The sequence below is a fragment of the Taudactylus pleione genome, unplaced genomic scaffold (assembly GCF_031769625.1).
Source record: "Taudactylus pleione unplaced genomic scaffold, aTauple2 ptg001123l, whole genome shotgun sequence".
NCBI lineage: Eukaryota > Metazoa > Chordata > Amphibia > Anura > Myobatrachidae > Taudactylus > Taudactylus pleione.
In genome coordinates this window covers 6,055,151-6,073,534 of record NW_028285524.1, presented here as the reverse complement: position 1 = coordinate 6,073,534, position 18,384 = coordinate 6,055,151, and the positions used below count along the sequence as shown (strand labels likewise).

General features: G+C 44.3%; 1 long non-coding RNA gene across 1 annotated transcript; it reads right to left on the bottom strand.

Annotated features, from left to right (window-relative positions):
* Positions 1-2,694: 2,694 nt before the first annotated feature.
* LOC148453677 (uncharacterized) lies at positions 2,695-11,950 on the bottom strand. Its single transcript, XR_015874887.1, has 3 exons — positions 11,732-11,950; positions 7,119-7,217; positions 2,695-2,999 (listed from the first exon to the last, which is right to left on the bottom strand). It is a non-coding gene; the product is annotated as an uncharacterized LOC148453677 (long non-coding RNA).
* Positions 11,951-18,384: the final 6,434 nt, after the last annotated feature.

Below are 18,384 nucleotides of genomic sequence, written 5' to 3'. Positions count from 1 at the left end.
CCGCACCCCCTGCACCCATGCTAGTTACGCCACTGGTAAAAGGACAGTACAAGATGCACTTCTAGGTTCTTTTCTGCCATCAAATGATGTATTTCTGGGCCTGATTCAGAGATGGACGCATTTAAAACATCTGGTGCAAGTGCCTAATGTTTAAAATCTGTGCAAGAGTCTGAGACGCACTGCGCATGCGCCCAGATGGTTACCACCAATGGAGTCCGATTGGAATTTCGTGGATATCAGTGTGATTCCGGTAGAATTTTCTGGGTGGTGACTGGGGGGGGGGGGTGGCTTGCGTCGGCGGGTTTGTTGGTGGTATGCCGGTGTCAGGGACTGCATCGGAAGTTGCACTAACACTGGCAGATATGTACCGTTAGACATCCTGAGCATTGTTTTTGTTGCTCGAATGTCTGATTGTGCGGCCAATGTCCGCACGATGGTGCGACTATTAGTGCACTGCAGAAAATTACAGCCGCAGGTGGTGACGTCACAGTAGACAGCCCATTGGCTGCGGCATTAGCATAATTTTGAAGAAGTTTTGTTGCAGCCTCTTCTGTATTAGTTTCCACCTCTCAATCCGGTCCTTTGTGGTCTGACACTGTTAGAAACAACAGCTACCAGCAGCTCTAAATGCCTATTAATCAGCAAGTGCAGAATTGGGACACTGTGGTTACTTGTGTCACAATTGGGGAGCGGGCCACACCGGGTGACACCATCCGAGGGGGTGCTGCTCTGCTATTTTGGTGTCACCCCATCGGATGGTGTAACCGAGAAGCCAGAAACCCGAGAGAGGCAGGGGAGAGACTGTGGGCTGCCCCAGCAGATGCTAGAGCGCTGGGTAAGCCCACTGTGTGCCAAGAACAGGGGGCGGGAATGCCCCCAAGATCGGCACACATAAGGGGCGTGACTTTACTCTGCAAAACCACGCCCCTTCTGCTAAGCCACACCCACTTCTGCACACGTGCGCCTGCAGCACGCAGGTGACCTCTGACCAGCTGCACCAGGTGTCACCCAGGTAAGTGATGCCCCTGCCTGTGGTGTAAACCTTTGGCTATGCAGAGCCTTATTTCACTGTCAGCATGGGATGTACTAAAGTGAAAAATGCGGTAAAACTCCTAAAAATGAAATTTTCAGGGGTTTTGCCGCATTTCCCTTATGTACTTCCTCCCAATGGGTAACACCATCTTCAGGTGGCATTACCCAATAGAAGCCTTCTTCTTCCTTTTGGGACACCCTCTGAGAGGGATCCATTCGGATCCCTCCCATCTCCCCCCGTGGCGCTAGCATCCTCCTGCACATGGGAAGAAGGATGCCAGTGGGTCTTCTGGGTGTTAAATCTGGAAGTCCCTCTATTCGTGAGTATCGCAAAGGACAGCTCTTATCATGAGATTTAAATCGCATTTTTAAGTACATTCCAAGGTAATCAACAGCGCTATGTACCTGATAAGAGGCAGGATGTACCGCATCGCGTATGTGATGCTTAGTCCATCTTGCCCTAAATCTATTGGACCCCAGCATGGCTGCTTCCAGTACCCTCATGATGATGGGTCTGTCTATAAGAGTACACCAGGAACCAGAGTTCCCAGTGTCACTAGTTCTATATTTATTTGCATAAACAATTCTCCGGTATATTGATATCTCACCTTGTGTAGATGACAGAAGCACTTTAAAGTGAACCAGTAGAAATTAATTTACAGTAATGTTATGCTCAGTTTAAAAAAATAAAAAGTATATAAAAAAAACCCTGTTGTGCCACATTCTAGCAAAAACAACTGGTAGTAACATTTAAACAATCTGAAAGGCAGCGGATATATTGGTTGCAGTTCTTGACTGGCGCCATGGAGGCAAAATCTGTCATAGTCTTACACATGACATCAAAGAATGCTGAAATGTATCCGCCGATCTCTGACCCTGGTACTTTAATCTGAGCTCCCTCTCGTGCCGCTGGTGACACACGGATTAATTCTGACTTTTTCCAACGCTGGCTAATATTTGTACATGGGCCCCTAAGTCAAGTACTGGTATTACATTCTCTGTTCTTGATAAATCCTGACAATTTCCTATTTCATAGCAAGATTACCACTTAGATGTATAAATGTATCATCTGGAAACCTTTCTAAAAATATGTTTCGGAGTGCATCCTAGCAAGGTTTAATACAATATTTCATAAAATCAATCAGAAAGAAATTACATTTTTAGGCTCTTAAACCACTGTTCATATGCACTTTACAATTAATATTTAACGTGAATTGGCATCTCATCCTTGCCCATAATCATTTTATTGTGGGAATGTCTGGGATTGGAGAGAAATAACTCTTCCCTTGTCAGGTATCTTTAACTGTTTACTGTGCTACAAAATGGCCGCTGCACGGTCAGGCTTATGTGGTTATATCACCAAACATTCTATTAAACAATGACGACTCTCAGGGTGCATAACCTAGAATACTTGATTTCTGCAAGAAAATCTCAGTCACCTTTTAATACTAAATGTTTTATGCTCTCTGCAATACTGTTTGCCTCATTTTTTATGCTGAACAAATCAGTTTGTGGGCACCCAGGGATTTGAGACGAGTAAGAAAGGCTTCAGATTCCCTGTGTTTCTGCTAATAATTAAATATCTCTGGCGATTTCTAAGATGGTACAATATAAAACGTTGAACAGTGTGAATATTTTTTTTAATCACATTTTACAGTTTGCTCAAAGCTCTGCCAGTACATAACTCTTTCAGCACCTGATGGAAAATCCAAATCGCCTCCATGAAAAGTCAGCCGTTCCGAGGGTGACATTTTGTCATTACTTTCACGGTGACATTTCACAAAGGGTCTATATTCCTGGAAGCACAAGTATTATATATTCCGTGCTACGATGTATGCCAGCTATTTTTAGACATCCTCAAGCGTCAGATAGTCACCTCTCACCACAGTGCATGTCCGGCCTCCGATTGGTGGGTGGTTGACGGAATGAAAGCTATCCCACACTGCAGCTTTGTTTCCCCTCTTTTGCTGCCAGAGAAGAAACAAATGTAAAAAAAAAAAAAAAACCTGTGTCATTAAGGCAGAAATTCTTAAAGGCTTTCAAGGGGGATGGAACCGCTCAGAAATAGAGAGATTCTATCGTATCCTGGTCTTTTTATTTGTGCCTTGTCTAGTTAATGAAAGAAAAGCACAACAGTGTATGTAATGTATCAAGGCAAACAGTGCAGAAAAATATTGCTCCAGGACCATCAAAGGATACCAATGCATATCTCTTTCAATAGAGCTATTCTTTCTTACGAAACAAAAGGGACACAATTGTTAAATACTGGGATGAGTGCAAAAGTCACCTTGTGACACAGTGCAATTTTGCAGTGATGCATTGAGATTGTAACTAAACAAAACAAGTATGAGACAGCCATAAGTTTGCCTTCTGAATAAAACATTGATGCGAGGGGAAAGTTAGGAAGGAAGACTCAACTTTCAAATATGCAAGTTAGAAGAAAGGAAAATGTTTGTTTTTTTGTTTAAAGAGAACAGTACCTAAAATATAAGCTAGTCACAGAATATACAGAAGATACTACTATTATATCCCTTTTACACTAAAATCCCAGGCCAAATGTAATAGGGTCTGAGTTTTTGGTGCAGGACAAACTCGCACCTTCTCGTACATTTAATGGTGCAACTCTGGATCTTATTCAGACACAGTCTCAAGCGCTGAGTGCTCGCAACCGTGTCGATGTTAAGGCCCTACGCACGCGCAGCGGCCGCACTGTGCGTGTGCGCAAGCCCCGGAGCGAGATAGAAATTCTCTCGCTCCGGAGCTCACTACAAAAGGGGCAGCTGTCGATGTTGATCGACAGCTTGCCCCGTTTTGTAGGCGGGGCGGAGGGGTGGCTAGACAAACAGAACGCCTACCGTTTTGTGGGCGGCCGCACTGACATCAGAAGTGATGTCAGTGGGGAGCTTCCTGCTCGATCAACCTTAGGGTCTCGTCGCAAGCCCCGATGGTCGTGGTGGTCTTGACCATCGCGACCATCACCCTGGTTGGTCGCTAAAGCTGTGGGTGGTAACCCACAGCTTAGCTAGCGACCCAGAGGCCGCACTTGAAAAGTGAAGCGGCCACCCTCATTCAGAGAGAGCGCTCGCTTCTTGCGAGTGCCTCTGAATGAGGGCCTTTGTCCCACAACTTGGCAAATGTAATAGCCTGCGAACTTGTGAGTTCGTGGCTATTACATTGTGCGAGTCCGTGTGAGTTTTCTCGTATGATAACCCAGACCTTGTAATGCAACTTTCATCACAAGGTCTGAGTTACACAGAGCCCTTAACAGATCAGTAAGATCTATGAAGGTTTCTGTGTTTAAAAAAATATTGGGGAGATCACCATCTCCCCAGAGATCCCCGGCCTGGGCTGACTAGCGATCAGGTGTTGAATGCTTTGGCCGGGGGACCCGGTGAAAAGGTCCCCTGGCTGTGGCATTACACCCCCGGTAGAAAAAGCCTGGTACTTGTAGTAGAAAATACAGGGGACCCCTAATAATTGTCCCCTGTATTTCCACAACCAGGACTGGCTCACTGAGACCGTTGCTGGTTGATGAAAATACAAGGGAACCATAAGTTTTTTTTTTCCCTTGTAATTTCACAACCAGGACCAGCTCAGAAAAGCTTGTAGTGAAGATCCACTTGTAGCTGTAGACAAAGACCATATAGAGCAAATATAGTCACATCCAAAATCCATTTAGATAGTTATGAGTGATCTGTTAACGCGTTTCGCTGGACAGGATTCATCCAGCTTCATCAGAAGGATCTTCACTACAGCCTCACCATATGCAAATTGGCGCTATGAGGACTGTGACTTCACTCTCTGCTACTAACCACTTGGTAAATATCTGCTGCATATGAACTCAGGCCTTGATTCAGAGCCGGACACCCTGACAGAGCGCTCGCTCTGAATCAGGGCCGTCCTTCTTGATTTTTAGAGTGGCCTCCTGGCCGCTCGTATAGCTGTGGGTGACCACCCACAGCTATAGCGAGCGGCCAGGAAGATGGTCGTGATGGTCTTGACCATTGAGACCATCGGGCTTGCGACGAGACCCTTGTGGTAGGGTCTCGTTGCCGCAAGCCCTGGAGTGCTTTCGGCTCAAACAGAGCCGAAAGCACTCCCACTGACATCACTTGTGATGTCAGTGGGGCCGGCCCCAGATGGTAGGCGGTCCCATGGGAACGCCTCTGTCTGGGCAGCCACGCCCCCGGCACGCCCACCAAAGTGGTCGTGCTGTCACTCAACATCGATAGCACGCCCCCTTTGGTACGAGACCCGGAGCGACGGTTTGCCCGTCGCTATCCAGGTCTCGCGCATGTGCACAACGGAGCCGGCTCTGTCGTGCGCATGCTCACTGGGCCACCATCGACCTGCTTGCAAACACTCAGCGCTCGCGAGCGGGTCTGAATCAGGCTCTCAGTCTTTTGGGAGCAAGTCCTAAACATATGATCACTCCACAGGAGGGTCAAGAAACTGTTACATGATACAAATTACAGATGCTTTCATATGAGTTTCCCTGTTATATTATTATTATCCTTTATTTATATGGTGACACAAGTGTTGCGCAGCGTCTTACAGTACATAGTACATAAACAAATAATTTGACAAGTGACTTACAGTACAAAATAATATAGGACAAGGACATGGATAATATACATTGCTACATTAGTGACCATAACGCCTAGATATGCAACAGAGTGTAAGCAACCAAGTGTTATGTGCTCTGGTGGGGGGTAAGAAGTAGATGAAAGTAAAGTAAGGAGAAGCACAAGAGGGGAGAGGGCCCTGTTCGTAAGAGCGTACATTCTAAAGGGGAGGGGTAATATTGATTTTTAATGCAATAAATGTGACTCATTTTATATTGATACATCCATTTCTCTAAATGTATTAACTATCTATATAACATTTAATCTATAGTGCTGGTTATTACATTTATATTCCTATATCAAAGTATGCCTCCTTTTTAAAATGTGACATCATCATCACATCATGATGGCTCTTGCCTTGACTCGCTGAGGGCATGTCTAGTCATTCTTTACATCCCTTCCTTTAGCTGGAGATACATCCATTACTTAGGGGTGCCCATCAATGGCATAACCACTGATGGTCAATGGTTTTAAACCATTGAGGTAAAACCATTGATGATTGAACCATCGATGGTCACCACTTACACATAAGCAGACTGAGGCGCAGACCTCTATTGGACTCTGGGCCTGATTCAGACCCACTCGCGAGTGCAGGACGCTCGCAAGTGGGTCGATGGTGCCATACTGCGCATGACGGAGGGAGCACCGTCGTGCGCATGCGCGAGACCCGGCTAGCGACGGGGTAGCCATCGCTCCGGGTCTCGCACCAAAGGGGGCGTGCTGTCGATGTTGATTGACAGCGCGCCCCCTTTGGTGGGCGTGCCGGGGGTGTGGCTGCCCGACGGAGGCGTTCCCATGGGAACGCCTACCGTCTGAGTCCGGCCCCACTGACATCACTAGTGATGCCAGTGGGAGTGATTTTGGCTCTTATAGAGCCAAAATCACTCCAGGGCTTGCGGTCACGGAGACCCTACCGCAGGGTCTCGTCGCAAGCCCGATGGTCGCGATGGTCTTGACCATCGCGACCATCATCATGGACGCTCGCTATTGTGGGTGGTAATCCACAGCTATGCGAGCGTCCATGAGGCCGTTCCAAGTTGAGGGAGGAGGGCCCTGATTCAGAGCGAGTGCTCTGGTCAGAGCGTTCGGCTCTGAATCAGGCCCTCTATCCATTGTTCCCCATAAGAATTCATACATTGATGATTAAACAATATACAGTTACAGTATTAACCATCAATAGTCAATGCTGATTCCTGTCATTACTGCTGGCATCCATATAAAGCCTCTCAGCTGTGCAGTGTATTGGTACTGTAAATAGCAAGTTTGGACAAACATCTTGGTTACTGGTACAGCAGGACAATCACCCAGAATTGGGATTAACCTACCTAAAATGGGACAGTTAGAAAGTATATCAATACCTTGAATAATAATAATTGTAATATCTAAATGAATTAATATTGATATAAAAATACAAATACAACATTTAAAATGTTACCCAGCTTCCAAATAATTAATACCCACCCCCAAATTTATGTCACCATTTTCAGTGATGAATTCTTCAAGTGTCACAATTTCTTGACAAAATACACAAATGTCATGCTGAATTCATGTGGATCCAACCTGCAAATAATATGCTATCATTAATTTAGATTAAATAATATTTCTGGGGTTACACTAATTACCTAAAATACATTTTTGGATGTTTCATGGAAAAGTGATTATTTTAATTTAATGTTCTGCCCATTTTCCTCCATATACTGTAAATCCTATAAAATAAAAATAACTTACCACATGAAAACTCTTTCCCAGAACAAAAACAACAATACACAATTTGGTAACAGATGGAAAAATAAAATACATAAGTGAAATCGCTGCATCTCCAAAGTATTAAAAAAATTTGATCATGAAGGTGCAACAACTCTGTAGTCATGGATGGATGGAAAAGGAAATTATCAATGGAGGTTGTAAATTCTCAAACAACTGAAAACCGGAATATTTCCAGCAATTGGATTGCAGTGGGCCAGAAAAGCTACTCTGCAGTTTAACAAACATGTAAAAGATCTCATATTTCACAGGTTGGTAGATTATTGTGATGCATGCTTCACTGTTATTATGCAGATGGTATATTGGGAATAATAAAGCCTCCATTTTGTCAATGCCCCATTAATTTTAATATAAACAGATTATAAAATATACACACAAACAGAGTATTATTAACGACGGAAAGTGGGGAAAACTGGACGTACTGTACATAAAACAGGGACTAATAAGGACAAAATAAATGCCTGCATGCAAACAAAGGGTAGGGAATGTAGTTATTCATCAGAGAGCTTATGTTGGAACGGGAAGAGGACACAGCTGAAATAAGAGCAACGAGTATGGCTCACAGTGGAGATTGTGACATTTGTGTAGTATAGGGGGTATATTTACTAAAGTGCGGGTTTATAGAAGTGGAGATGTTGCCCATAGCAACCAATCAGATTCTAGCTATTATCTTCTAGAAGGTGCTAGATAAAAGTTAAATAAAATCTGATTGGTTGCTACTGTATGGGCATCATCTCCACTTTATTTATAATTTATTTGTTTATTTATTATCAGTTTCCACTTCTAAAAACCCACACTTTAGTAAATTTACCCCTAGGTATGTGTAGGTTAAGCTCTAATAAAGAAATGGGCTTTCAGAGAGCATTTAAAGATTTAAAGGCTGTGTGAGAGTCTGGTCAGGAGTGGTAGGGATTGCTGTAAGTAGGTAGAGACACAGGAGATGTCTTATTGGCTGGAGGGAGAGGGTGTTACCAGAGGCGAGGCACAGATCAGAAATACATCAAAGTGGGCTAGTGGGTGGGAGAGTATTCTAATATGAGATCTTAGAAGTATGAAGATGGTGGTGTTGATGTCTTTATAGGCAAAGGTGAGTAAGTTGAATTGGATGCTGTAGGACACAGGAAGCCAGTGTAGGGATTTGCAAAATGGTGCAGAAGTTGTTGAGCAATGAGAAAGGAATATCCGGTTTTGCTGCTCAATTTAATATGAATTAAAGTGTGGGGAGATGAGTAAGACTGGGGAATGCCAGATTGTCACAGAGGGCAATGATGAGTGAATGGCTAACAGAGGCGTAACTAGGTTCTTCGGGCGCCCTGGGCAAGAAGACCCTACACACATACTCACAATCTAAAGCGCTGCAAAAAATGTGCGTAACCACATACTGGAAGGGGAATGGCCACAGAAAATGGGGCGTGCCAACATGACACGCCACCTGTTTCTCGTCAATCTGGGAACATATCTTTCCATTCCATATGCACCATACCTATATGATAGTTTCTCATAATGTGGAATCTCTGAAGAAATTAATCCTCAGTGGGAAAACGGCATCTTCAGTCGATATTCACTATCCATGTGAGTCACATCGCCTGTTTGTGTAGGAATCGTATAATAGCGGTTCAAACAGACTCATTCGCTCCTGTGTAACTTCCTGCCCCCTCTGTCTCTAAACCACACCATCATCTCCCCCCTGTTTTGCTCAGCCACACCATCATCTCCTCCATGCGTCTCTCAGCCACACCATCATCTCTCCCCTGCATCTCTCAGCCACACCATCTCCCCCTGCATCTCTCAGCCACACCATCATCTCCCCCTTGCATCTCTCAACCACACCATCTCCCCCTGCATCTCTCAGCCACACCATCATCTCCCCCCCTGCATCTCTCAACCACAACATCTCCCCTCTGCATCTCTAAACCACACCATCATCTCACCCCTACATCTCTCAGCCACACCTTCATCTCCCCACCTGTGTCATCTCCCCCTTCATTCTATGTCTCTCAGTGTGTGTCTCCCCTCCTTTATTATATGTCTCTCTGTGTGTCTCCCCCCTTCATTCTATATCTCTCAGTGTGTCTCTCTCCCCCTTTATTATATGCCTCTCGGTGTCCCTTCCCCCCCTTCATTCTAAGTCTCTCCTGTGTGTCTCTCCCCCCCCACCTTTAACTGGGAGCTGGCAAGGACATTTAGGCCAGGTGGCAGGCTAAAGCCCAGGGAGCGTGATGCTGGTGTCATGGTCAGCAGCCCTAACAAAGTGGAAGTTGCTGCTGCAGTAATGCGCCGAGCACAATGGGCCTCACTCGGCGGTGCAATGGTGGCGGGCGGGTGGCTGCAGCGTAATGGTGGCAAGTGGGCTATGCGGGTACAATGCCCTGGGTGGTTGTACCCTCCTCTGCTGGGCCTGCCACGGTGCCCAGGGCATGTGCCCCGCTTGATTCCCCCCTGGTTACGGCACTGGTGGCTAAGAATTGTTGTAGCATCCTGGATAATAAAAGAATATATTCTGGTATTGTTGATAAGGTGGAAGAGACAGGATGGGAAAAAGCAGAAAATAGTGTGAAATGTGACACCAAGTCAGTGGGCTTGGAACACTGAAGCAGTTGTACTGTTAATAACAGTGAGGGGATTTTGAGGGGAGACAGTGAATCTATGAGGAGTGGAAATAGTAAGTTCTGCTTTGGACATTTTTTGAGCATTAAACAGTGTCGGGACATCCATGTAGAACTTGCAAAAAAACACTCAGCGAATGTAACGAGGAAACACCCCAGAACTTATCAAAACATGTGAAATGCACCTGCTATAATTTATTTTATTTTTTAATATGTTTAAAAAAAATATTAAATCAGAGAAATAATTATAATTTGGTTCAGAGGTATTTTCACCGTCTTGGGCTCTATTTATCATCATACTGGGTAATTGTGGTGAAAAGGAAGTTTTTAAACCAATATTTTATCACTCAGCCTCCATGATGAATACCACTTACAGACAGAAAATGTCAAAAAACCAGGATTATCGCCGACTTTTGTTTTGCCACTCTCTGTCTGTACACCCCTTCAGACAGAACAGCAAATTACCGGGTCTAAAATTTCAACCCGGTAATTTGCTGTTTTACACGTGTATTTCTTCTGTCTGAAAGGGTCAACCCGGCACTAAATTCCCGTGTCTCCAATCCTGGTAAATTCCTGGGTCGAAGTCCCAGGAATTTAGACACGGGATGACCCTTTCAGACAGAAAAAAGTCCAGTGTAAATCACCAAATTATCGGGTTGAAATGTTTAACCCAGTAATTTGGATTTGTGGCTGAAAGGGGTAAGAGTAACTTTTATAACTCTAGAGTCCTCCATTCAGCTTCACTCAGCATGTTTTTTTCAAAATATTTTATATATGAAAAACAAGGTGCAAATATTCTGAAAAGTTATGTTATAGTTACATATTTTCCCCTAAAAAATAATGAGGAATTAAATTTCCCGTAATCGCCCGGATCGCACCTGCTGACAGCACAAGTTTTCTCTTAAACCATGTACTGTAAGTGCACAATATATATGCAGTTCCCACCGAATATTATTCCTCCCTACTGTATATTCTCTCCTGGGGGCTGGATATTTCCGTATTGCTCTTAAAAAGTTTCAGACTGAAAAAAAAAGTAATAACTTTTTCACCTTTTTTTTTTTTTTATCTGAGATGGCATTATAGTAAGAGAAACGTCTCTATATTTGATAAATAGGCAAAGACATGGGAAATCATTAACCTCATAACTTACTGCCTTACCATCCTTACAAAAATGCAGTCTTTTATTTCAAACACAGTGAATTTAAATGGAAATGGCATCAGTTTGGTGTTTATTATAGCAATAATATTACGAAACAACATAATATTCCCAAGTAGGCATACCAAATATACTGGGTACTATGGATTGCACTCATTTGACATTCATACTGCCGGGCGTAATATCCATTGCATGAATTTACAGGTTGTGTGTGTGTTTTGGCAAACTTAGGATGCCATGTACTAAGGGAAAATAAGAGACCAAATAAAAAAGACAAAGAAAATCCCTGTACATATAGCTTCTTGATATGTACTAAAGGGATTTATCTGTCTTCTGCCTGCTAGGGCTAAGAGCAGGCTAGAATATGGTCTCTGCCATAGGCACCTATGGCAGCGCTAAGTGAATCAGCTATTACAAAGAGGAGAGGTCACTTACCATCATCCGCAGAGGCATAGCTATGATGGGTGTGGGGTGTGCGGGGTAGACGAGCACCTAGGTGCAGGGGGCCCACACCACACACCTTGCACCCATTAAGTCTTTATACCTACTCTTCTGTTGTTTCAAGACTGCTGCTCTGATCAGCCATCTTCTCCAGCGCCAGCTTCGTCACCACCGGCTGCAGGTACTGTATCTGCTTCTGATCACATGAAGACCAGTGAGAAGCAGGAACTTCCAGGACGTGAGCTCTGTTACTTTTGTCCGGATGTGAATAAAGTTGGTAAAACACAAAAATCTCACTACTGAATTGAAGCTGCACGGGACGGGAGACCAGAGGTGACAGGGGAGACTCCACATTGTCAAGACCCGTAATGTGTCTCTGCTGACACTGCCGAGGTGGTAACTTTACACTCACGCTCCTCATGGGGTTAGTTTTACTAAAAATTGTGCTAGCCATCTTGTGCTTCGCCACGATAAAAGGAGATGCAGGAGCGGAAGATGCTCAACGTAATGATCATGTTATTTGGATTATTTCACAATTTCTCTATCCTTCAGCAATCAGCCCTTTCCTATAATTTTGAAGAAGTGGATGTTCCACAATGTTGGCTGCAGGGTGAGATTTTTTCAATATTTTTAAAGTTTCATTTTTAGAGGAATCCAAGTGCTGCGTCTGAAGGTCCAGGGGTTTGTGCTGGGCGCTGATGAGTCAGCCAGTGAGTCAGGACATCTGATTTTATATATATAGATTTATCTAAACTGAATTAATTCTTGTGCTGCTCTATATAGTCAGGCTGGGTACGTTGAGGATTGGAATGATATATCGTCCATATCACTCAGTGTGTACCTTCAATCATGCGTTCACGTACATCATCAGAGACGTCCCATCTGATGACCTGCACATCAGATTGGACAATGTCGCTGATGATGGAATGCGGGTGAATGCGGGATGGAAGTGTATGTCGCGTGGTCATACACCGGATCGTGCAGTTTTTACAGCCAATTGATATATCCTTCCATCGGGCCTCGGGTCAGCTGGGATACACGTCGTTCTCATGTGTACCCGGTCTTAGGGCTCTATTTACTACAATCCGCATTGGTAATGCAGATTGTAGTGTGATATTACCGAGTGAATTCGCATTGCGAATTCAGGCAATATCACAGGGATTTACTACAAATCCCTTGCAGGGACAGAGCTTGCGATAAAGCTCTGTTCCTGCTAATCCCCTTCGGAGCCTTATCACGGTATTTTCGAAAAAAATACCGTGATTAAGCATGCGCCAACCGGTCGCCGCTGCTACCCCCCGGCTCTAAGCCCCGCCCCCTAGTGCTAAGCCCCGCCCCCATGATCGTGGACCCCCCTGCGACCCCCCTCTCCCTTACTTACACTTACCTGCATGCTCCGGGCCTCAGGTGATGTTCTCCATTCCTCCGGTCAGGTGATCTCCCATACTGCACTGGGGCCCGATCACCTGATGACCGGGCAGCAGTGCACTTTGGGAGACCAGCTGACCGGAGGGGAGACATCACCGGAGGCCCGATCACCGGTCCCTGGAGTCAGGTAAGTAATTTTTTTTTTTACTATTTTTTTTTTCTTTTTTTTACATATTTTTTTTTTCTTTTTTTTACAGTAATCAGCTTGCGGTCTGTTTAGACCACACAGCTGATTACAGGGACTGACTCCCGACTCTGCTCTCCCCGTTAGAGCAGAGCAGGAGTCCGGTAACTGGGGGAGACCCTGGATAACGCCACCTCCAGGTGGCGTTATTATCACAGGGCTTCCCCCGATTTTTTTTTCACATTTATTTTTAGTAACTGTGGTCAGATCACATTTCCCATTACAATTCTGGGAAATGCGATCTGCTTTACTAAAAATAAGTGATACTTAGGGGTTGGAGTAGAATTTTGCGAATTCTACTCCAATTGCCCTGTAATAACTATAGGTGATACTAAAATAATGTGAAAAAGGGTGTTTTCACACCCTTTTCACATTATTTTAGTAAAAATAATGTTGATAAATCGAGCCCTTAGTCAGTATTGAAAGAAGAAAAAAAAAATTTGCATTTTCAGGGATAAAAATCTTCAACAACAAATCCTTTCAAAACTGGTCTATCTATAGAAAGGTGGAACATATGAGATTATTATTTTGTGTGTAGATAAAAGAAAAGTGTTCATAAACTCAATTTAACATTATATAGCTCAACTGGAGTAAAATGATTACATAGCACAAGATAACTGCACTGGTTTGGAAACAAAACTCTCAAAGCTATGTTGGGAACTTTGTATAAAAACAGTAGGGACTACACAGATGTTCTGCTACTTCTCACAGGTCCCTGTATCATAGACAATAGTGTAGAAAAAAACTCAAACATAGAACATTTCTGGATCACAAAAACAAAAATCACAAAAATATGGCATCTACTTCTTAATCAACAAAAAACAACATAGACACGGTAATGACATCTGTAACAACATTGTAGCAATGATGCATTTGAAGTCTGAAAAAAAATTAAAAGTGATAAATTTTGCAACCAGTGATAGCTATAGAGTAAAGCATCAGCAAAGGGACAGGAGGCAGATTTACGTAGATTAAAAACAAACCTCTTAGGCAGCTAGTTTCCCTAGGATGGATCAAAACCACAATTAATGAATTTATTAATACAAATCTGTCTGAGGGTGCTGTTGCGGTAGCTTATGAGCATTTGATTTTATTCAATTTTAAACGAACGCCATCTACCATGGGAATAACATGCATGGATCTATCACTACTTCAAACAGGCCATACCTCCATAATGTCCTCCAAAGCTTGCAGATTCCAGATTCAAACAAATGACCTTTTCCCATTTATCCGTCTGCTGACATGCATATTCAGGAATCCCTTGATATATTTCAGTTTCTTTGATGAATTTAAAAGCTATATCTTTATTTACCATCACTGCTCAATTCACATTACGCTTTCCCTGTGATTTCACACAGATCTGTTGTGCATTCCCTCAGCAGTTTTTTAAACCTGTACGTTTCATCCATGTAATTCCTTTAGTGTCAGAGGAAGAGCTAAGCACAAAGAGAAGTTACACAAGTCATGACGTTCCTCATAATAAAGGCAATAAATGTACAGTTATATAACAAGATTAGTACCTCACCTCTGTGTAGAATAACTGATGTGTTATTATATATCTGGAAAGCTTTAAATGTCAACATATTAGCAAAGCTAACTCACCACTAAGCCATAAATTGTATGGGCATCCTCCGCTCGTTCCACCGTGTCTAGTATTCTGCTGTAAATGTCACAAATTGCAGGGATGGGCCGATTTGGTAAGAGCAGGAGGAAAATGTGTTGCAAATCTGTAATAAATTACAAGTTGTTTCTGGAGGAAAGAACATTTCATAAATTGATCAACAAATGTAATTCTATACTATTAAAGCATAGGTGGTGCAGACTAGGTAATATTTAAAGGGATTACTACATAAAGCTGCCTTAAGATAACCACAGTGCAGAGAATAGCGCATAGTTATGAATGCTACAGAATGCTCGCCCACACATCCAGGAGACAGGTGTAATGAAGCTAAGTTTGCGATCAAATATGGAAGTTGTAGATCCGTATTATATATGGCTGCTCAACCATTGTGTCCCATGTCTAGCACCACCTGCCAATGTATACTCACCTGAGAGTATACAGCAATTTTATGATTCACTATACTTGGGGTTACAACTTGTAGAAATAAGAGACGTTTGCAGAAGTGTTGCAAAAAACAGTGCAGAATTGAAAAGACTTCACTTTATTTTATTGTGGTGTAAAAGGATACAGCATGTCATAACTCATGGGTAGGCAATATGAGTGGGCAATGAAAGCCGATGGTTAGCAACCATCGATGTTGACGATTCAATGGAAGTACTTTTTCCATCAAGTAGTGGGAATTCAATGGTTATCAGTCATCAGATGTAGCTTACTGATGTCCATCCGATTTTTGGTGGGAGCATACACCGCATAGCAGAGTAGTGGGTGAACAGGTGCCGTGCACATGCATTAATTCACAGTGTAGGGAGAGGGAGCCCAACATCTCAGAGAGTGCTGGGCACTCCCCCACAGTGACGGAAGTGTCACGAGGCTCCGCCCCCTTTCCAGAGGCTCTGTTGGGAGGTATTGCTAAAGTGCGCATGCATGAAGCTATGACTGCTTTTGTGCATGTGCAAATTATAACCATCGCGATGGTTATACATCTAATGGTTGCGATGCGATGGCTAGTTGCCATTGGAGAGCTAATTTGATTATGGGAAGCCCGGCAACTATTCGATCTCAGACTTATGATGTCCATCCCTGCTAGGCACCCTGTGGCACTCCAGCTGCTGTGGAATTACACAACTCAGCATGCCCTGCTACAGTTTTGCTGTTAGGGCATGCTAAAACTGTGGCAGGGCATTGTGGGATGTGTAGTTACACAGCAACTGGAGTGCCACAGGTTGCTTACCCCTGTCATAATTAACCCCCATTTTCTCAATGAAGAAAATAGTGGACATGTATATATTAGTGCCGATTTGCAATCCTGCTGCAGTAAATACTGCTTCATCTGTATGCCTTTATGTAGATATGTGTATGTCTTGCACTAAAGGCCCCCATATACGGTGCGATATAGCAGCCGATCTGATGGATTGGTACAATATTGCTGCTATATCGTACGGTGTGTGGGCATGATATCGGCCAGTGCATGCTCCCATGGGATCGTACATCGCTTCTCCAGATCTTACATGCTGCACATAAGATCTGGTGATGCGATGTATGATCCCATGCAGCGCTATGTGGGGGGAAGAGGAGGATGCCGTCATATCGGGCGGTCATACAGCGTTACACTCCGTGTGTGGGATCCGCTCGATATGTCGGCCATCGGATCAGCCGTCGTGTCGCATGGTGCATATCGCACCGTGTATGGGGGCTTTACTCTATAAGCACTTTTTAAACACAATACACTTAAAAAAGGTGCACTGACAGGACAGAAATATAACTTCTGAAGTAACGAGCAGCTCACACAGCAGGCTCTGTCCCTGCTCAACAATATAGAGAACGACAAAGAAAGATGGTGGAGCACTGATTAAATCAAGTGACCACAATTATTACTATTAAAATTTTAATAAAAATATAACAAAATAAGACAAATGCATGAACCACATAAATTATGATAAACAGTGAACACCAGTTCAGATATTTGTGGACCGTAGATTAGGTTCCTTATATGTAGCAATTCATCAAAGTAACTCTGAATGAATATCTACTCCTGAATAGCAATGTTTCCACTGTCAGGCTGTAAGCCGTATAATAAGTGCACACAGGTGCGCCCACAATATGGAGAGAGATAATCACCTGTAATCTACAGTCCAGATGTATCACTGTATGTTTGCAGATAGTCCAGTGCCTTGTAAAACACCGGGATCTGTTCCCGACAGGGACCTGGTGTTGTACGCTGGCCGGGCTGGCTTCAGCAGTGCATCGAGAGCCGCAGTAAAGTAATCAGTGTGGCTGTGAGTGATTTCTGTCTGGTACACAAGCTGTGTGATTTCCGTGTGGGGCTGCGTCCTCACCAAGTTTAAAGCCGGGGTGCTGTAAGCGGCTGGTGGAGGCCGAGGTGTGGTAAGCGTCTAGAGCACCTCAAGTGCTACAATAGACAGGAGCGGTGAAACTGAAAGTCCGTAACACGGAATGTCTCATCAGTAGACTCCTTGACGTGTTTCTCTGGGCTGGTAGTATTCCCGGTTTCCTCAGAAGGAATACTACCAGCCCGAAGAAACATGTCAAGGAGTCTACTGATGAGACATTCCATGTTACGGGCTTTCGGTTTCACCGCTCCTGTCTATTGTAGCACTTGAGGTGCACTAGCCACTTACCACACCTCAGCCTCCAAAAGCCTCTTACAGCACCCCGGCTTCCAACTTGGAGGTGAGGACGCAGCCCCACACAGAGATCACTCAGCTTGTATACCAGACGGAAATCATTCACAGCTGCGCTGATTACTTTACTGCGGTGTCAGCACAGCAGAAGGAGCCGGAAGCGGTTGCAGTGGCCAGGTAAGTGGAGGACAGGGGGGAGGTGAGCAGAGGGGAGGAGGGGACAGAATCACCGCAGCTGTAGGCAGTGCTGTGCATGCGCTGCATTTACTGATGTAACGGCACATGCGCAGCACTGATTACAGCTGAGGTATGTTAAAGCAGGCAGGGAAAAGTATCTATTTGCGAAAAGCTGTCATCGCTGTCAAGCCCTGTCAAGTCCTGTCAAGCCCTACTCTGCCCTTCCCCTCCTCGCCTTCACTCCTCGCTCTCTGCCCTCGACTTTGCCACCTACTTTACATCTAAAATTGACTCCATACGTGAGGACATCATATCCCATCAGACCCTCAGCACTCCTCCCCCTCCTTGCCCTTACCACCCCTCCCCTTCTGTCTCACTAACTCTGACATCCTTCTCCCCTGCTTCTGGAGAGGAAGTCATGGCCCTCATCCGGTCCTCCCCTCCTTCCACCTCCCCTCTTGACCCTATCCCTTCCCGTCTCCTCTCCCACCTGTCTCCTTCTGCCTGTTCCCATCTGGCTCACCTCCTTAATCTCTCCCTATCATCTGGCACTGTCCCTTCTGCATTCAAACATGCTCTTGTCTCCCCCATTCTTAAAAAACCTACCCTTGATCCTAACATACTTTCCAACTATCGACCCATCTCTCTTCTCCCTTTTGCTTCCAAACTCCTTGAGCGTATTGTCTACAACCGCCTTACCACCTTTCT